The 20,847-nt window shown below is 49.8% G+C and overlaps 1 protein-coding gene across 21 annotated transcripts in view; it reads left to right on the top strand.

Annotated features, from left to right (window-relative positions):
- The window catches only part of MAPT (microtubule associated protein tau), a 57,219-nt gene that overhangs the window by 3,451 nt on the left and 32,921 nt on the right, over positions 1-20,847 (top strand). For 19 of the 21 annotated variants that reach the window (XM_054801227.1, XM_054801225.1, XM_054801221.1 and 16 more), the window contains exon 1: positions 671-803. The exons of 1 other annotated variant lie outside the window; for it this stretch is intronic. The gene's annotated coding sequence lies outside the window, so the exon portion shown is untranslated. Of the gene's footprint in view, positions 1-670; positions 804-17,092; positions 17,184-20,847 lie in introns of those variants that run through there. One more of the 21 variants, XM_054801207.1, reaches the window with a different exon arrangement.

The following is a 20,847-nucleotide window of genomic DNA, read 5'->3' as shown; positions in this document are numbered from 1 at the left end:
CTGCTGAGCCAGATGCTAATTAAAGCTGCCCACCGTTCCTCCATGCATGCTGTGGAATCCCAGTGCCTATCTGTTGTGCACGTGTGGCTAACGGCCGCAGAGCTGCCCGCCTTGGGTAGGAGAAGGCTGCCTTCCCTTCCTAAGTGTGGAGCTTACAAGTGGCTGCAATTAAACCTGGACAGCTGCATGCTGTGGGTCTGTCAGGGGCTGGTGAGGAAGGTAAGGGGATGCTGTTAGTATTTTCCACCTCCTTGGATATTGAGGACAGTGGCTGACAGCAGAGCGGGACCTGAGGTGGTGAGTCCAGCCCCGCGGCACGCCTGTGTGGAATGCCTGGCTACCCGCAGAAAACGGGAGCCGGGGCTGGGGACACGATGTCTCCCGTCACCCCCGGGCGGAGGCCGGAGCGGACCCGCAACACGCCACAACCAGCGCCCAGCACAAAATGGCGCCGGGGGCGGTTTGCGGGGGGAACAGCGCGCGAGCGCCCCCCTGCTGGGCGGGGCCGCGCGCGCCCGCTTCCCGCAGACAAAAGACCGCGGCGGCCCCTCCCTCCCTCCCTCCCTCCCTCCGCTCTGCGCACCGCGCATGCGCCGGTGAGCGCTCCCCGAGGCGGGGGGGGGGGGGGAACGAGCCGCCCGGCACATGCGCCCTGCCGCTGCGGCCCCTCCTCCCCCCGCCGGCTCGGCGAAGGTTCCGGAGCTCGCGCGCGCCCCCCCCCTGCCCCGCCCCCGGCCCGCCCCGCCCGCGCCGCCGCTGTCACTCGCCGCCCGGCTCCGGTGCGGACTCCCCTGCAGCGGCAGGTAGGGGCACGGCCTCCGGCCGGCGGGAGGGGGGCGTGCGGGAAGGGGAGCTGCACGGCCGGACCACCCCCCCCTCCCCTTCCTCTCCTGGGTCTGCCGGCGCGTTTCGCTGTCTTTACGCCGAAAGCGTGAAACGGGTGGAGAGGGGGGGAAAAAAACCCCCAAACCCTAAAAACCCAAATCCAACCATTTCAGCCCCCAAAAAAATCGCTGCGGAGGGGCGTGTCACCCACGGTGCCGGTCGCGGTTTGGCCCGGCAGCCCGCTCGCTGCAGCAGTACGAGGGGCGTCCCCTGCGGCAGCGCTGCCGCCCGGCTGCAGGTGCGCGGCGGGGCGGGGTGGCCGGTGGGGAGGAAGAGGGGCGGATTTCCCCCCCCCCCCTTTTTTTTTACCGTGTTTTTGGGTGTTTTGGGTTTTTTTTGTTGCCCCGTTCCCTGCGGCAGGTGGGGCCGGGGGCTGTTGCCGGCGGGGCTGCGGCAGGAGGGGTGGGCAGCGCCTTGCCGGTGCGGTGCCATCTTCTGCAGCCGCCCTCGGGGAGGGGGGAGGCTAGAGGGCAACCGTAAGTGAAAAAGCCAAATTAATCAATAATAGAAAACCATGAGGAGAAGGCATTTCAGAGAACGGAGCTGTCCACGCCCAGCCCAAAATTTGCGGGTGGCAAGCGTTATTGAGGTCACGGCACCCCGGAGTTGCCTTGCTTTGTTGCATCCCCCAGGTGCCCGGCCAAGGGATTCCAATATTTCGTGTTAATAGCGTGGTCACTCAAGGTGGGTTCCCGTGCTGTTAAACCCCATGTGTTTTCCAGCCAGGCTGGGGATGCTGGTGCTGAGCCCGGTGGGTTTGGGGCTGGGGTGGTGCTGCTTGGTGTAACTGGTGGTGTCAGCGGTCCCTGCGTGTACCTCGCACCTCGCAGGCATCCCCATGTCGTGACGAGATTGCCCCCGCGTCCCTTCCATTAGTCTTCTTCTGTGCTGCCTGTTCTTTCTTGTCCTAAAATCGCACCAGGCGGGGCACAGGGCTGGCCCCCTTTCTGGGGTTTGCGTTTTTTCCTTTAGCTGCTGGGCATTTCTTTGTTTTAAGTCTAACTTCACAGGTGTGAAAAGGGAAGTTTTCTTGCCAGGTGTTTCCAGCTGCACTGCATGGCACACCTGCCCTCCTGGCTTGGAGTAATTAAACCCGTAAAGAGTAGAAACCGCTTACTTCAGGTGAGGGATGGAGATTTCTGCCTGCATCCTTGTCTGCCATGTTAGCACAAGGGAGGATTTGGTCAGGGAAGATGATTTTTTTTTTTTTTTTAACACCTAGAAATGCAATCCTGTTGTTCGTTCGCAGAGGGCAGCTGCCATCACTTTAAAGGGAGTTTCTCCTTCCATTTGCTGGTGGTACCACCATGCGAGGTGCAGCTCCATTTGCAGCGAGAGGCTGGTCTTGCTTAGAAACAGGCTTGCTGGAACGAGCAGCTGAGATGAGCTAAGCTGTCACTTCAGCAATTTGTATGCAGCGTATTTCTGAGCTGCTCTGCGTTTATCTGCGTGGATCTGGGCAGATGTCTAACGCGTGTCTGAATGAGTGGAACAAAATTCACTACCGACAATCACTAATGCGTTCTGTCGAGCAATGGCTGCCCGCTTACATCCGATGAAGGGTTTTTACCTTTGCTGTCAATAGCTCAGATTTGGAGTGTTTAATGGTTTTCCTTGTGCAGTTCAATGTTTTTGCATTTTTTTTTCTCAAGGTGGTCAATCAAAACAGCTCTCAGTTGGGCATTTACAGGCTGCTCTTGAGAGAAGTAATGTTAAAATCTCATTCTTTCCAGAAATGAGAAATAGTCTAACCCAGTTACACTTTGTTCCATCCTGATATGCAAAAAAACTTCCCCCCCCCAGCCCCAAGATGTGCACCTAAGGAGAAAAGCAAGGTGCTGACTGACTTAACTGTAGCGCAGGGAGGTTTTCCAGGCAGATAATTCACACCTGATAGTATTGCATGTTCTTATTCTTGCTCTAGATAGGAAGGAGGTATATGGCTGTGACATGCTTCCTTGTTCCATCCCCCAGCGTTAGCAGAGGTACCTCATGCTGCTGAACGCCCTTGGAAATGAAGGCTTGTGTTCAGGGCTTTGGGAAAACGTGATGCCTGTCCCAGAGGTTGGTTGCTTGGGACTCCATCATCCATAAGGCTTGATTGCAGTGTGAGATGATCTTAGGATGGTTGAATCTTGAACTGATAGAGCTTAAAATGAAAGACCTGGTGAGCTCTGTTTGGTTTGAAAGGTTATTAGACCATTAGCGTCTGCATGGAGGTGTCAAGTGCTGTGGCTCTGTCTTCATCTTGCACAACAAAATGGCCAGAAGTTGACCCTTGAGAAACTTGAACTAAATCAGCTCTGCCTGGTTTAATGAGTGAAAGTGTGAAGCATGGTTGTCATCATTTGAAGCCTTTGAACGAAGACACTGTTTCTTTCTAAAAGAGGACCATTTATTCAGCCCTGCTCTGGAACAGCTCACTGCTGGGCTGCAGTTTTCAGGTGAACTTGTTGCAAAGGTCCCAGCTGACATGAACATGAGACACATCAAGATGTGGCCTCTGCCTGGCAGAGCAAGGCTGTTAGCTGCTCTGGAAGGGGCAGGTGGCATCACAGATAAGATATGGACATTTATCCTTGATTAGCTGGGATGAGGACGGAAGTGGCAGGACCTCTGTGTGCCCTGTGGGGAGCTCCCATGGAGAGGAGATGGGCCCAGTCCCTTCAGGTGACAAGTGCAATAATAGTATGGCTTTTGTGTCTCTCCCTCTGTCGTTACTCACCCTTTTCAAGTACTGTGTGAAGTATTTACAGGCTTCTAATTTAGTCTTCCTCACCCTGCATCCATTCCTCTGGATCGTCTTGCTGCCCTCTGCATCCAGCCTCTTCCTTCTCAAGGCATTTCATTCAAACTGTCCCATTCCCTCTGTACTTAATACACTGCAGTTTCAGCAGGACCAAGTAAACATATTTATCTGTCCTGAACAAGCAGTGCTGCAGCTTTCTCATTTCCTTCCCGAAAGTCATGGGGAAGTCTGCTTCCCTGGCCGGGAGAGCAGCCCTCATAGGATAAAAATGAGGGAAATGTGACACTGCAACTGCTCTTTCCACGTTGGGGCTGAGCCCGGTGTATCTAGAACACTTGTAGCATGCCAATAAGGCGGGTGTCTTAATCTTCTGCCTTTCATGCCCCTCTGCTTCATTTCAAAGAACCGTGTTCTTCATTGCATGCTTGTTGTTCTATGTTGCATCATTGTCTTTTTTCAGGGTGTTGCCAGCCACAGGATTGGGAAGTGTTTGGGTACCACCTTGCTCCTTGCATATTTGCTGGGGCTTAGCTGAGCGGTTCTTACTGTGTAGTAGTGGGGAGTAGAGGAAATTGCTCCTTGGCGACATTTATGTCCTCATTTGGAAGTTGGGCTTTTCAGCATCATGAGGCTGTTAGAAACGGCTGGGGAAAATGCTTCTGAGATGGCGTGCCTGGCGTTTCTTCTGAAAGCTGATGTTCATCAGCATGGAAGTAACAAATTGTCCTGACACTTACAGCCACACAACTGTAACTGCTTTGCCTGTCGGAGTGTCTGTGTGTGCCTGTACGGGTGTTGGGCATTGCTGTTTGAGATGCCGGTGCTGGGGTGTGTCCGTGTCCAGATTTTCAGACAAATCCCTTTTGGTTGGTGAAGTGTTGAAAATTGGATCATGAAGCAGTGTCTGAGGGGAAGTGCTGAGGGTGGCCGTTCCCTTTTTTCCCAGTACAAATGTTATTCAAAAGCTGGAAGAAAGCTGTAGATTTGAGTTTGTCTTGAGCAGAATAAGCTTATTTTGCTGGTGAGGTTTGGTTGTTGTCTCTGTGTCTTTTGAGGGAATGATGCTAATTTAGCTGTAGCAATGCTCTGACACTTGATGAATTAGTCAAGAAAGAGTCGGGGCGCTGGCTTCCACCCAGCTCCCAGTATTTTCCAGTTTGCTTAGCCTGCTGGTTGATGAGGTCAGTTGGCTGGTAGGTTGGCTTACTGCTTCCTAGGCTGTGCGCTGGCTGTACGTAGGTGTGGGAGGACTGTGAGAGTTGGGAGCTCTTAGTAAAGCACCCATGGACTCGTGACAGACTTGTGGGTCCTTCATCTGGATGATGCTGAGCACTTGGGGGTACTCATCATTAAAGTACGCAGCGCTGTAGTGCATGGGTTGCCGGCAGGGCTCTGCCAACCCGTGGACACAGGAAAGAAAGGAGGTAATTGCAGAAGTAAGTTGGGCTGGATTGCTAATCCTTGCAGAGCAGTGCAGAGATGTTCCCACTCTTCTCATACCAGTCCCGGGAAGAGAATTCGGGTGGGTGATCCTGGGCAGAGGTCAGTGGGCTGTTTGGTGGCTGGCAGCCCTGCCAAAGCCTGGCAGAGCACCAGGCTGGCTCAGCCTTGCCAGGGGTGCAGCCCTTGATTTGGATCACTGCTGCTTTGAGATGCACAAGCGGTGGAGTGTCTGCTCTGTGCAGCATTGCTCCCTCTTGGCTTTTTAGCATGAACAGCTCAATCCCAAGCTGTCTTTGCAGATTGCCCCAGAATGTGGTGGATATAGCAGAGAATTGTGGCCCTTTAGGTAACCCCTTGTGTGGCTTTTAAGGTGAGCACAGCTCTGCTGTGAGGGACTGAATGAATCTCTGAATCTCTTCTTGCAGCAGGATGGATCTCCTCCATCTGCGAGTTGGAGCTTTGTTTTGCACTGAAATCTGCTGGTTGTAGGCTGTTTTTTAAAGTGCCTGTGGAAAGCATATGCAGTTTACAGTGGAGTCTGGAGGAGATGTATCTGTGCCTTTAGACTTGAGTGGATTTTCTATGCAAGTCTAATGAGCCCTTCATGCTCCTCAGAAATCAATCCACTGAATTTTCCCTTTCCCTTCCAAGCAGTCCGATTAGTAAAGGCAGTTGTTAAGTGCTGTGTGGCTCCTATTTTCAGTGCCTTTTCTTTAACTGTCTGCCTGGAAATGCCTGATGTAATTTCAGATGGATTTCATCAGTGTGTCAAGTCACTTGCTGCAGAATGAAATTCCTTGAGGTGTTTGTAAATGGCTCAAAAAAATCTAAAGAAGCCTCTCCCATGATCCTTGAACATGTCCGGCTCAGCAACGTGCATGTTTGTGCTGGCCTGGAGATCCATTTTTGAGATAAATCAACTGTCTTTCATACATTGGAAAGAAGTGTTTGCTGGGGTGCCCTTTTGAAGTTGAAATTGGAGTGGTAGAGGGGTGTTCAGAGTGTTGAAATTCTTCCCTGCTTAAGAAACATTTCATCTTTTATTTGATCAAAGCTTGACTTAGATCCTGGATGCATTGACTTGGTCTTACCATGAAGGTGTGTGTGTCTTGCTCACAAGCATCTCTGCTCCTTCTTTCTCTCAAACGTCACTTCATGTCAGCTTCCTGGTGCAGGGAACGCATCTGGCCAGCTGTGCGTGTTCTCAGTGGAGTTGAGGGCAGAGCAGGTCTGTCACAGTCGAGATGAGAGGCCAAGTGATGGGCAAACGATGTTTTTTCTTGGCTGGCTGCTGTGACTTCATATATCCAGGTAGCAAGGTGAGTCTTTGGCAGAGGGAGAAGGGGATTATTCCCCAGTGGTGAGTGGTGAGCACAGGGATCATTACGTGAGCTCTCATCAGGCTGAGATGCAGCAAGGTGCGAGTGGAAGGGGGGGCAAAGAGATGGAGTAAAGCCAGCTGAGGACTGAGGAGATATGTGCATACTGTCTTCTCCGTGGCTGCCTGTCCTGGGGAGGGTCTGTTGGACCTCGACGACTGGAGGTGCAGTAGTGGGAGGACTGCAAGAGCAGTAGGAGGCTTGGAGTGGTGATCAGCAGCATGTCTGCATGATAGTGTCAGAAATATTTGTCTAGGCTGAAAATTTGCTTGCACTGGGCTTCTAGGTGACAAAATGTTCCTGTCCTGGTTTGCAGGGCTCAAGGTGAGTGTGTTCATTGTGTGGCCAGTTGAAGGACATAGCGATGACAGAAGGTGTGTGCCAGAAGAGACTTTCCTAAGAGAAGGGATAATCCAGCGGGATAAGATTCCCGGAGGTTGGTTTGTAGCTCTAGCCTTTTGTGAACTCTCAGGGTTATGTGTCAGTGCAGGCTGGCAAGAGGAGCCCCTGTATAAAAATGCAACTTTTACCTGAAAATGTACTTCACTTAGGTATGGTCAGAAGTAAAGGAAACCGAAGAGATGTACATGTGTCTCGTGTTCCTTTTGCAATGCTGACCCACCTTGTACAAAGTGCTGACTAACTCCATGCAGGTGCTGAGTGTTTTATTACCCTCCCACTGCAGATCCTGGATGTGATGGGGTAAGAGTTGCTGGGGCTGAATTACCTTTGTGGTTTAAGGTGAGACCTGTGATGAAGCTGACTTGGGTGGTTGTGTTACAGAAGTGGAGCTTCATGTGCTCTCTGCCGGTAGCTGTAGCTTGTGGTGTCAGACATCAGGTGTTAGTGAACCCAAAGCCGGGATTTAATCCAGAGTCGGAATTGCCTTTTGTGGTTCGTTTTCAGCTCCCACTTACTTTGAATTCAAGGGCAAACTTTACCTTAAGCAAATTCTGCCCTCTGAAGTTATGTCTTTGTATGTGGTTTTACCTACTGCCTCATCAGCATGACAAAGGATGCTGCCCTGGAGCTAGCTGGAGGGGTTTGTAGAAGTAGCTTTTAACAGTGGACATCTCCAAATTGGACACAAAACTACATGCTTCTCCCTTGGCATCTTTTGGTGTAATAATGGAGAGCCTGGCAGGCATATGGAAGCAGAAGTAATAAATGTTGCTGTTGGGTACAAAAAGGAAAGCGGGTAAAGGTGCAGCTAAAGATTTGCTGCTCAAGCTGTGGTGTTGCTTACTGCTCATCAGTAAACAAGAGAACAGATTCAGAAAGGATGGGACTAAAATGAGGGCATTGGACCTATCCTGTGACAGAGGGAGTGACTCTCTGGGCTTGCGAAGAGATGACTTGCAGGGGTTGCAGTGGTGGACAAATAAGCTGAAGAACAGACAACTGTGAGCTGGAGAAAGGAGTCTACCATGATGCTCCCAGGTTTTGCTCTCATCCTGAGCAGTGTGTGCGTCTTGGGCACCTGCCAGATCCAAGCACCATGTGCATACGTGGGCATGCTGCCCTATCTCCTTTCCTTTCTCATCAATCTTTCCTGTTCCTGTCCTCTTTCCCTTCCATTTTAAATCTTGCCTGGCAGACCAGATCCATGTTCTTCTACAGCGTCTCTGGGAGCCTCTTGGCTGAGGCAGCAGGTGCTTGCCTGGCCCTTGCCCTGGGCACGAGCTCGGCAACTGGACTTGCTGAGAGCGAGATGGGGCCCAGCTCCTGCAGGATGTACTGGGCTTCCAGCATTGGGAATCTCTCATCTGCAGCACTGCTGCGCTGTCATCACTGCATCCTTATTTTATGGTTCTGTAGCCTACTTTACATGAGTTTTGCCTTTCCCCTATTTCACTGTTATCTGAATTACTTTGCCAGCTCCTCCCTTCCCCTAGGTTCCTCCAGGCAAGAGGGGAAGAGAGTCATGAATACTGTTTAATGTGAAGGCACTTATTAATGCTTAATCTCTCAAATATGTCACTGCTTTTATTGTGTCTAATAATAGGGTTTATTGTCACGGCTGTCTGAGGTCCGTGCTCAGCTCTGAAGCATGTTTCATTAGTTATTGTTACTCATGTACTCCCCTTATGGAGCAGTTTTTGACTCCATGGCTTTGCTCTATCAACACCCAAAAGCCCCTCGGCGCTTAAGTTCTTAAATGGAAGAGTCCTGTACTGTGGTAGTATAGCAGTGTTTGTGTGCAGATGAAAAGCACCTTACCAATGCTTATGGCAAAATGGCTTGAAATGGCCTGGGTGAAATGCTAGAAAGTCCTCGTTAGCAAGAGGGAGCTGGGCATACCTGGGTGATGTGGAAGGGAGATCAGTGTCTGTAAAATGAGTTGGGACTGAGTAAGGATTGCTAGGCGCTGAAGTCCTGTAGTCTGTGGAGAGGGAAATGCCCTGAATGCTTCCCATCTGTGAAATTGGGCAGTTCTGTAAGACGGGTAGAGCTGTTGGGCTGTGGTGGGGTTTGCTTTGCTGCTGCCTGATCTCAGTGTGAGAACAGAAGCTTGCATCTCCCACCGGCAGTAGACTGCTCTCTGCCTCCCTCGATAAGGAATGACAAAGCGCTGTGGCTCTAGGTGTGGTCAGAGCCTCTTCAAATAGTCTGTCTCTATTCATGCACTGCAATAAAAAGCACTACTGAAATGCTGGCTAACCTGTTTATTCCAGCCTTTGTATTAGTGATTTAGAGAGAGCCTGTGACCTTACTGAGCATGAATGGATCCCTCGTAACCTGAGACCAGGAGCAATATTATTTTAAGCAAGAAGTAAGGCTCTGAAGCAGGCTGTCCTTTTATACATATCATACATGTGACAGCAGAGCTGCATTTAGAGCTGAAAGGGGATAAAATCCCGGAGGAGACTGTGATTGCACCTCATTTATTTTTAACAAATGACTGGGGAAGGTTGAGCCTGAATTCCTAAACTTGGGGCAGTCTTAGGTTTAGGCAGTTTTGACTTCATCCCTGTGGAAAGGAAGATGGGCACTAGCTGGGCTTCCAGCTAATTCCTGGGGAGGATGAAATGTACGTGGATTCTGATTTTTAAACCAGCTCTTCCTTTAGCCTTTAGGTTGGGAGGGGAAATAATGGTTTTACAACTCTTTAGCTGAATTTATGGTCTGGGTTCCCATGTGGATTGTCACTATTCATGCTGCCTGCATCTGCTTTTGTTGCAAATCTGCTCATCGGCTCGATAAAACTAGAATCAAGGAAAGACAGATTGCTACCTGATTGTCATCCCGAGTGGCCCAAACTGGGCGAAGACCAGCTGGAGAGAGACATCCAAGTGCTCAGAAGGGACATGTTTTGTGTATAAAGGTTTTTATTTGCTGTTCATCCTTACTTGAAAATCCGTGTTTGTCTTGTGCCTCAGCATGGTTCAAACTGTGCTCCCTCGTTATGAAAAATAAAGGTATAAATGCAGCTTCTGTTGGGTTTTTATTCTTTTAGAAGTTAGAGCTCTGGCTCTCAAATTCTGATACCTTGTGCTGGGTATTGGGAGACACTACCATCTCCCACCGCACCTCTCACGTACTCTTTGCGGCATGGCGTACGAAACTCGGAGCTAAAACAGGCGCCAGCACCCTTGGCTGAACGGTGGCAGCCCGTGAGCAGTTTGATCAGCCGCTGCCTGTGACGGGGCAGCAACTTCCCTGTGCTCAGGAGGTGCGAACCTGCTGGGGTGCCCACCCATTGCCTATCGCTCACTGGCTGGGGGGGCATGTCCCTGTCCCTGCCCTCCGTCAGGAGTTGAACCATGCACTCGGCCCTAGGCTGTGCTCTCCTGCTGATGTGTTGTGGGTTTTTTTTTTCCCCTGAGCTCCTCCAGATTAGGAGGGTTTTTTTCTGCATTTATCTTCTTACTGCCCCTTCTGATACAGATTTAATAAAAAAAAATTGCTGCTTTTAGTTTTTAATAAATACTGTTGTGAACATTTTGAGAGGACTGTTTTTTCTGCTGTTGTGCAATAATGTGACAAGGGAGATGTAAGTGTAGCAGAAATGCTTGATGAATGTCCTATTATTTGCGTCTTTTGGCCTTACAGAAAAGAAAAAAAAGACATTCAGGAAATACGCTCTGACTTTTGACCTCATTTGAAGTGTCTCTTAGTCATGAAAAGCAAAAATAATGCAGAAAAGCTAGACAGAAGCTAAAATCGCCTTCTCCGAGCCCTGTCTTGTTGCATAGTGACTGCTGGGGTGAGGACAAGTCCTGCTAAAGCCCTAAAAGCTTGCGAGATCTGGCATGTTTGTTTCTAGGGTAAGAAAACAGTGTGTCAAGAATGCATGACTCTCTCCTTCCCTGCATTTATAGAGGGACCGTCCTCATAAGGCATCCTGCTCCGATCCAGTGCTGTCAGTCATCTTTGGGATGCTGGAACTGGATGCTATGCGGCCGAAGGATACCAGTTTGGGTGTCAAGTGGCTAAAAGTAACGGCTTGGAGAAATGAGCACGGTGGGCAAACTGTGCTGTGATGGTTTGTCACAGGAGCGCATAGAGACCTGCATTCCTACTGCAGCGGTAAGCTGTGGTTTTTCAGGCAAGCTGGTAATGCCTTTTCCAGCACACGTGTGTCTGAGGTGCCTACCCTGGGCTTCTCACCACCGCTGAGAGCAGTGAGCATTGCTGCTTAACCCAACTGCCGGGACACCCTGTCTGCTCCCTCACTGTTCCTTGTGGCAGAAGTGGAAGCCTCTCTGCTGTGCCACACCGTAGACCACTTCTGCATTGGCAATCTTTGCAACCAGGAGCTCCGCAGGCTTGGATCCTGTAAAAGTAAAATAGTGCTCCCTAGGAAAATTCGCCTGACTTGGCTTCTTCCCTAGGACAGGCTTTCTGTTACTGCAAGAGCGATGCCAGCCATGGTGGTGTGGCAGTAGCTGAAGCAGATGGTGCTGTTGTCATCGTTTTAATTTCTATCTATGTGTTGAAACAGCTCAAAATAACTTAAGAAATGAAGTCCCCATCTGAGAAGATACCTTGAATGTTTTCCTTGCCCTGAGAAAATCTCTAACGTTAGTGTCCACAGCACTTTCCTGATTCTGTCCCATCCACTCTGACTGGCTGGTCTAGCTTTGTATGCTAGAGCTGCAGCATGAAGAATGTTTTATATTTAATATCTTCATTACTGTGGCAGCATTGAATATTCACTGAACTTCTGTCAGGGTACAGAAAATGTTGTCAGCACTGTGAAATCAAAGAAAGAGGAGTAGCTGGGATCAAAGCAAGCAATAAACACATACCTTGTGTCTTGACAGCATCTTTTTCAAGCCGGAGGCAAAACCTGGAGGGGCTCAAGGTGCAGCTGGATGGTGGCTGGTGCTGGCACGGTGCTGGCCTCCCATGCTTTCCCCTTCTGCTACGTTGGTGCTCCAAAGCTGGGTGAGATGACCCATGGCACTACTATCACACATAACTTCTGCTTGTGAGGGGTTCAGTTTCTGCTGGTTTAGTGCCTTGAACCTCCTCCAGTGGGGTGTTGGAGCAGTGCTGGTGCTGTAAGGAATAAGGGTGGGACCAAGCCTGCCTTGTTGAATTGCAGCCTTGCTCAGCCCAGTTTGGCGGTAGGGGCCTCACTCTTTGGATCTCTCCACAATCAAAACATTGTTGCTCTGAGGCCAAGGTATCTGCTTTTTTCAGCACGTATTTTGGGCCTCTGCTGTGGTGCTGCACCACGTGCACATGTGTTAACCAGCTTGGTTGAGGTGGAAGGCGATAGCAAGTACCCAGATGTTCAAGTTCATTTACAGGTGTAAGTGAGGTTTCCTTCTTATTAAATTTTCTTAATTTATGAGGCTTCTAGTTGCACCATTGATCTCTTCTTCTCACTGTCAGTATCCTTTGAGCCTAGCAGCAAACACAGCAGCAGCATCTGCCTTTGCACATAGAGAGGTAGGGGAAGGAAGCTGGTGTGCAGCCTGCTCACTGCTTGCCCTGAGGCCAGCTGGCTAGAGCAGCTCCTGGAAAGTGCAGGATGTGGCCCTTCCCAGCGCAGGAAGGCTCAATCCTGCTTGTGGTTCCCTAGAGGGCCTGGCTCTGTGCACTGCAGCAAAGGTGGATGGTGACTGTTTTCTCCGGCAGCAAAGAAAGAAAAGATTCATGGGACTGGCAGGAAGGCAGCCGAATACTGCAGGGGGTTTCTCTCCTTGCAGTGAACTCTGCAATTTTTGCACTTACATGCAGAACAGTTAACTTAAACTCTTCAATGCAGAGCATGCCGATGGTGTGTGCGCTCTTGCAGATGACTCAGGGCTTGTATTTGATCCCATGTTCACACCAGGTTTCAGACATTTCTCTAGGCCATGGCTCCGGTGCACCAAATGGATGCTGTTGTAAGTGTGCCACTACAAAAGCCTGCGGAGAAAGGAAATTAGCAGAGCTTTGGTTCTCGCACTGGCAGTTGTCTCTGCTGGGTCCTACAGCACGCGGCTGTGCTGCAAAGCAGTACGTTGTAAAATGGAGACGGTTCTGGAGAGCTCGCGTGAAGATGAACAGCAGAGCTGCTTTCAAGGAGTTGTTGTTCTCTAACCTGCTACAAACACCTTTATCTGGCGCTTCGGTCGATCACATCGCACACCTGCTAGGTGGAGCGAGCGCCCGTCTGAGAGCTCGGCTCCACGCTGTCTTGTCAGCCAGTGTGGCTGTTTTAACCCTCCTCTTTGTTTGAGGGTGTTTGGTGTGTGGCTGGCTAATAAAGAGTGAGTTTTGGGGTATTTTTCAGCTCTTCGATTGACAGAATTGCATTTCAGGAGCTCCGTCTGGGAACCCGAGAAGGGTGTGGCAGTGCTCAGTGCCCTCCCAAATTGGCTGTGTCCAGGGAAATGGGGGTGATCCTGTATCTGTCAGCCTTTCCCTGCCCTGGGATGCATTGTGGTACCCACTGGAGCATGAAATAAGTCCTGTCAGTTTGTTTCTGACCTCATATTAATGAATAAAATGGTGATAACCATGAGAAACTGCTGGCCACACTAATAGTCTTGCTTGTGGTAGATTGCAAGCGTCCACAGACCAGATGAGCCCTGCCAGGCTCCTTTTACCACCAACTGCTGTGTGAAAGGGACCTTCATCGACCGCTTATCATGGGAACGTCCTTTCTAGGTGTTCCACGTGAGCGACAGAGAGGAGTGCGGCAGCCGTCAGTTAGTGGGGATGGATGTCTGTTTTTCTTTCTTCAGGCAATGCGATCTCTCAGGAAAGCAATTTCTTCCTCCTCACGGTGTAACGTGCCAGCCAAGGTAAAGGAGACTTTTGATGGGGCAGAACGCTGTTGTGCCATCAACTGTCCTAATCCGCTAAGACTCCAGCAGCATTTTTGGGAACTTTTCTTTCCGCTTTTCCCTCTCCCCACCCAGGCACACATTAGCATTACTTTTCTGCTGTTGCTGGAAGGTAACAGGCTAAGAATGCATAGACTTGTGTGCTGTATTTCCTTCCCTGCTGGATTCTTTCTGGTGGCAGCGGGCAGGCCGGGGGAGCAGCTCCTCCCCGCAGCTGGTGAGACTGTCCGAGGACTTTGCCGTACTGCCACGCGCAGCGGTTCAGGCACATCTCAGCATGCAGAGCGGCATTTGAAAGGCGGTGCAGGGGAACTATTAGGCTTCCACCATTTTCTCTTAAGTGAATAATGACTGGTACAAGCCTGAATGCTGGTAAGCCCGCCTTAAAACCTGCAGCAGCAGGGAAGATGCTCTGATTTCCAGCGGGTTGGGCTGAGCCTGGGATGGGAAGAGTCAAAGAGAATTAGCTGGTAAATAAGATCTCCTGCCTTCTCTTTGATCCGCTCTATATGTTCAACTGCTTAAAGGCTTCCCAAGCAAGCAGGATTTTGGGGGAGGAAGAATTTATCCACTCGCAGACCATCTCGTGGCTCTGTAAAATGCACGACTGCCAGATACTCTAGCAGGGGGTTGGGAAGAAATCCGAAGGTAGCCTAGTAAATCCCTGCCAGAGAGGCTTCTCTTCCTTCTATTCATGAAGAGCCTGCTGAACAGACAGGGCAAGCTTTAAAACTACTGTTGCTTCCTTTTTTGCTGCTGTGTAAGCCCCTCTGATCAGAGCTTTAATCTAGCTAAAGTTAGTGGACTTAGAAACAGCCTGATCTTTGCATCATAGTATGGAATGAGAAGGGTGATCCGGAGTGCTGACACCTCCCTGGGCAGTGGTCGCCCTTAACCGCCCTCCTCTAAGTGCACACAGAAGGCTGGGGTGAGGGGAGCTGCTGTAGTGTCGCAAAAGGTTGGTTTTGACTTGGTCAGATAAGCCAGACAAAAAGCGAAAAAGAAAAATAAGAAGGGGTAAAAGATCAAGGAAGGAAGATGCTAACAGCAGCAGTAGATGCTGCAGGTTGACACGGAGGTGCTCTGGTTTCGGAGGAGGGGAAAGGTGGAGCCTTGCTGCCCTTATGTCCCTGTAGTGTCCCCCAGGAGCTTCCTCTGCTTTCTCTACGCAAGTGCCGCTCTGGAGAGCCCTGCCTGCGGGAGAGCAGTGCTGCTGGGAGCACGCAGGTTGTGCTGTCTGTGGGAGCCCAGCTTCCACTCTGGTTTGTCCCCAGCCTGCTCTGTGACAAGCCTTTTCACCTCTGTTCCCCTTGCAGAGAAGATGGGAATAACACTATGTCTTTGGTAAACCACCTTGTGCTTTTGTCAACAGCAATTGGTGCAAGATTGAGGGTTGATATTCCTACACTGCAAAACACTTGTGTATGTTTCCCTCAAGCAATTCCCAGCACGTTCCTGTTCCTGGAAGAGGCCATGTTTGTGGTGCCCTTTTATTTGGGCGGAGAAGAGATGTGCAGATAAAACCATTTCCTGAGTCCAGCTACTCTTGCAGCTCAGGCCGTGGGCTGGAGTTGTATGCCTGGATAATCTGGTCTTCTAATTGCCACGCTGCTTGGAGGCAGCTGCTGAACTGGGCCTAAGCTGATTTGGGATGGCAAATTCTGTTAGTTTAATTCTCAGCAACACTGAGGAACTTGTCAGCACGTGAGTATCCCTTGGCTTTTCTCTAGCCATGAGCGTGCCCTGGAGACCTTTGCCAGCTGGTGACCCCCAGCAGTTAGCTTGCAGAGCTCTTGGCTGTGGAGAGGTTAGATTTGTAAGGGCTATTTACTGATGGTTCCCTGAGCTCTTGTGTCTTTGAACCCAGCTCTTCTGTTCCCTTTTGATGCCGTTTGTACAGAATCATGGCATATCATTGCTTGGAGCTTCTTAGCCCTCAGTGTTACCACTCTCCCCTTTCCCCATCTCCTTTCTGGACTTGGTAATATGCCATTAGCTGGTGTGGAAGTTGTTTATTGCCTGGTGTCAGTAACCTTTGGGTCCCAAATGGGTGTGCATGAAGCCAGTGTGACCACCCTTGCTGTGATGAGGCTCCTGTGTGCCTCAAAGCCATTCTGCTATGAACCCAAACCCATCTCACATCTGCATGGAAAGGTGTCCAGCCCCCAGAGAAAGGTGTCAAAATTTCCAGGCCCCCAAGGAGTCACTTAAACTATAACATGGAAAAAATGTGAAAAGAAATGAAGAAAGATTCATTTTTGAGACCATTTCTTCTGCAACTCCCTCCTATTGCTCTAAGAGGCATTTGTCTGTCTTTGAATCTGAAGGAAGTTTTTCTAGCCTCTTGACTAGGTAGCTTGAAACTCCATGTAATTTCTCAGCTCGCTGCGTATTAGGCAGTGCCTGCAATTAATGAGATCACCGTCCATATTGCTTCCTCTGTCAGCTTCTCGCAAAAACAGTGCTTGGAGAAGTACACAAAGGAGATGAAAAGGAAGTTGCTTATGAATTATGAACAGCCTTTCAGGCTGATGTTGTTTCACGGGGCTGTCACTCCATTTTAATTAAGTAATTCAGATGGAATGATGCTTTTTTTAAAACCCTGTTTGTGTTTGATCATCTTTCAGAGGTAACACTTAGATAGCGCGTGTTTGTTGAATTTTCAAGTAACAAGAGCGGGTGCTTACTGCCCTTACTGATTAAATAACGCAGAAGGAAGACCCTGCTGTGGCTAAGCACAGGACACAATAGCCAAGAGGCTTTACTCTGCCCGTGTCTGGAAATTAGCTGGGTGATTGCTTGGACATTTTGTGGCTGGTGTGAAAGATGGAGCTGCTTGGTTGGACCCACTGATGAGTACCAGAGTGTGCAAATCCAGCCAGTATCTCTCAAAGCATTGCACTCACCTTCTGCTGAAATTTCTCATTCCTCTGTTTTCTTACCAATGTGTGGCTAGTAACCCCCTGCACCCAGCCACAAACAGATCTGCCAACGCCTAGTTTATTTTGGGATTTGTGCGTATGTAAATCGAGCCATTAGTTCCCAGGCTCGTGATCCCTGGAGCTGCGCAGTTTGAATTGCTGCAGATCGAGACTCTACCTCTTCCTCTGTGATCGGGGATAATCCCGCGGCTGTTCAGAAACAGTGGCTGTCAGATTGTGTCCTGTTGATCCTGGGGCTGCGGTTGTAGCCTCGCGTGTTTCTGGGCCCACGGGTGAGTGGGGTGCAGCTGCTGACCCGCTTTCCTTGGCCGGGCATCGTGGGAGCACTCATCTCCTGGCACCAGAAGGGTTGCAGGGATGTGTTTTCGTGCTCCTTTGTGACAGTGCTAATGATGTCGTCTGGCACAGATTACGCAAGGCTGAGCGCCACCGAAGCACAGCTGTGTGGTCCCCGGCATCTGCTTTCTTCCCCCTCTGCCACCGGGCCACTCTCAATAGGGTACGTTGTTTTCAGCCCTGGTTTTATTTACCTTTCATTGCAGAGAAACCTTTTGCCAAGGGATTAAGACTTCAGGCTGCCTGACTTAATTTGGGATCTAAATCTTCCCAGGCGGAGAGTGCTGGAGGCTTAGTGCGTGGTTTGCTGGTGGTTAGCCTGAGCGGCAGCAGAACGAGGGCTCTGCTGTGTCTTTGTGATGGCAGTGATGTGTCCCGACTGCGCTCCAGAAAGACGTCCGAGGTGCCTGTTTGCTGGCTGTGCAGGAATTGCTGCCGCAGGCTGGGCATGGGGCTGCGTGACACCGTGTGGCCTCGTGGTCTGCAGTGCAGAGGGGTCACCGGGCAGGAGGAACATGCTGCTTTACAGGAGAAGTTTCTTTCCAACACCCGGGGCTGGTTTATGCCCTATGAACAGGGCTTAAATGTGTTCCAGCTGGGAACTTCTCATGTATTTTGTTCATTTATTGATTTAATAATCTTTTTAAATCCTGGTTTGCGTAGGCCTTTGCTATTCTCTTTCCCTCTTTGTGAAATAGTATTTGTAGCTGTTGTTACAGTTCCTCCTGGAGGAAGGATGCAGCAGTTGTTTCATTTGGACCAGTTTTTACATGTGTGGGTTGTGCAGGGGCGGGGGGTTGCCATGAATTGAGCGGTCGGCTTTACTCTCAACAGTACCACCCCAGCTGTGCTCTAGTAGCTTTTACTTCTGCTGTCAGACCAGACCAAGCCATTTTATTGATGCCTTCAAGCCTAACAAGCTATTTAGAAAATAAATTTGCAGGATGGGCAGCGGAAGAAGAGCAGTGCTTTTATTTCTGCTCTGTTCTCCTGGGCACAAATGCAGGATAGTGTCAGGGATGTGGCTCCGGTGTCTTGGCTCACAATCAGTGTGTCTTGCAAAGGAAGCAAGGTCAGGCTGGCCTTGGGCTGGCACGAAGACCTTTGTGAGTGTTGGTCAAAAAGCGGTGTGGGAACCATCTCATAAAGCTGATAGGCTTTACTATCAGGTCTCTGCACCCTCCTGTGAGGGTATGCTTCAGTATCCTTGCCAAACTCCACAAGGAAAAATTTTTTTTTTCCTCTTTAAATGTCTTGTGAACCTTGAGCTGACTAGCAGCTTTCACTTCCTGACCTAAACTTCATTGCTGTCAATGGCTGTTAAAGGTTTGCATCATTTCACTTAAGGCTTTTCCTTACTGGATGTGTGGTCCTGCATGCTTTGGGCTCTTTAGGGTGCAAGTTGCTATTTTGGCTTTTGGCCCCTAACATTTTGTACAACACAGGCCTGCAGGGACTGTTCTGGTGCTAGCTTCAGCCATGAAATGCTGTTCAAATGCTGTGAGAGTTGCTCCTGGTTACTGCAGTATTGAGCTTTACTGGCTGAGTCGTGAAGTGCAACTGGAGTTGCCTGGTGGCTCAAGCGCCACGAGCCACCCTGCGCTCCCTCTGCTCCGATGGATCCACGTGCACCTCCAGCCCACCCCGGTTACAGCACGTTGGAGTATCTGCTCCTCTCCAGGTTACACTGGTCTGGGGGTGGGCATGGCAATATTCAACTCTCCAACCAGTTGGAGGCTTGGAGGCCGCTGTTTGTAATCATTTGTCAATTCCAAGCCTGGGAGTGATATACGGCGTGCCAGCCTGCGTCGCGTCTTAACACTGATGCGAATGACAAAGCAATTGCATTTGGTGGCAGGAGATGGCTGAGCTCTCACCGGTTAAACTCGCTTCTCAGACAAACGGTGTTGATGTTTAGGGCCCTAACTAGGTTGCAGATAAGGGCAAAAACCAGAGGTACTGGTGGGCTGAGGCTACGCTGCCACTGCCAGAAATTGGCCTGTTTCTCCTGCTCCTGGCAATAAAAACTTTTCCTCCTCGTGTGCCTTGTTGTACAGCTCAAAATGACTGTTCAGTACGCCTCTTCTCTCAAAAGGCGGGCTGTGGGTTTGAAAAATGCGAGGTTTGGAGGAGCTGTTAATTATGGGATAGGCTGTTGCTTTTTAGATAGTGTCCCTGGTTAACAAGAATAGTTCTGCTGGAAATGGATAAGATTCTTCGGAGGGTTTGTGCTTTATCTGTCATGCAGAGGGTGCTGCCAAAGTTTATCTCTGCGCAGTTATCCTTGGTGTAATTGTTCATTACTGAACCATTGCTTCAAGGTGGGTCTGGTTTTACAGTTTTTTAGAACATTTTTTTCCATCTTAATGTTATGTTTTTCCCCGAGAGGGATTTCCCCTTCCCCCACTTGAAAACCAAATAGGATTATCATTAGAGACTTTTTTCAAACTTCAGAGTAGTTTTTCAAATGTGCAATTTTCAGACCATCTTTGTTTAAAAAAGTCTAATCTAAAATATGCAGTTTTAATAAGGTTTAAATTCTTTGTAGTCATATTAATTTATTACCTGAGTGAAAACCCGAAGCCACGCTGAGACTTTCCCACTAGAATAAGACGAGGTATGCATGTAGGCAATTCAGTTTTGCTTCTTGGTTTCAGGCGGACAGATCTGTCCCAAAACTAGTGTGCCTCATCAGTATGGTTTTGAATGAGCAATGCTTTTAGCTGACTTCTACAATGGATGAAAAAGAAAGAGGGAGAGAATGAAGTTCAGCATCCATCAGAGAGACATAAAATGTCTTTTGAGATGACGCTCCTGGTAAATAGGACTATATGATTATATGGCCTGTGTATTTCAAATTCTGCCGGGAGAGCTTTGCAGCTTAGAGATAATGGTGGTGGCGGCTCACTTGTACTTACCCATTGAATCGCTTTGTGTGCTTAATGTTATTTATTTGCTTATCTGGTGCTGATGAAATTTAATGTAATGGGTTTAAATCTCAACCTGCCAGGCTTTGGAGGGCAAGCTGTAGGAAACGCTTCCTGAGCCCAGCGCCTGGGAGAAAGGCATCTGTTGAGTGGGCATTTCCTCAGCTAAAAGCAAGATGTTGTGGGAACCATGTGGGAGCCGGATCCCCCTCCCTGCCCCTTGGCTGGTGCCAGTTTGAGGAGTTTTTGTTCTTCTCCATCGCTGACTGCCGCACACAGCGGCTCAGGCGCAGAGCGACTCTGCTCCTCTGCCTGCCGTGCTGCAGACACAGCGGGGGGACATCATGCTTCATCTGCTGGGAGATGCTTCTGCTCTCCATATCAAGCTCTGCATCAGCCCCCCAAAATCACTGTGTCCAAATGAATGAGTGTCCAGGGTGTTTCATAAACTGCAGCCAGGTTTCAGGCGCTCTTGTGGTTTCATTGAGTGTTTTTTTGATGGATCTTTGTGGCTTTTGGTGGTGCTTTTTTCCTTGTAACAGAAAAGGTAGCTCTTTCTCTCTTGTCTCTGAAAAATTAATGGCTACATCCTCCCGAGCCCATCTCCACTCCTGAATCTTGCCATGCGTGGAGCTCGGTGGGAATGGGGGGCTGTCTCTGCCTGGCTGTGCGCAGCACAGCATTAAAGGCCTTCTTGCAAAGCTCAGACAGACAGCAAGATCGTCAGCTTCCCTGAAAAACCCCCGGCTGTCTCTTTGTGCTGAAAAGCCCCAGCACTGGCAGGTCAGCGGGAAGCAGGGTGACAGTCAGCCCTGCGACCAGGCGGCCCTGCGCGCCCGCCAGCAGATCCTCCATCAGCCTCTGCTGAATCATTGCTCACTGCTGTTGTGCCAGGGTTGC

The sequence above is a fragment of the Grus americana genome, chromosome 22, assembly GCF_028858705.1.
Source record: "Grus americana isolate bGruAme1 chromosome 22, bGruAme1.mat, whole genome shotgun sequence".
Classification (NCBI taxonomy): domain Eukaryota; kingdom Metazoa; phylum Chordata; class Aves; order Gruiformes; family Gruidae; genus Grus; species Grus americana.
This window is presented reverse-complemented; position numbering and strand designations above follow the sequence as displayed.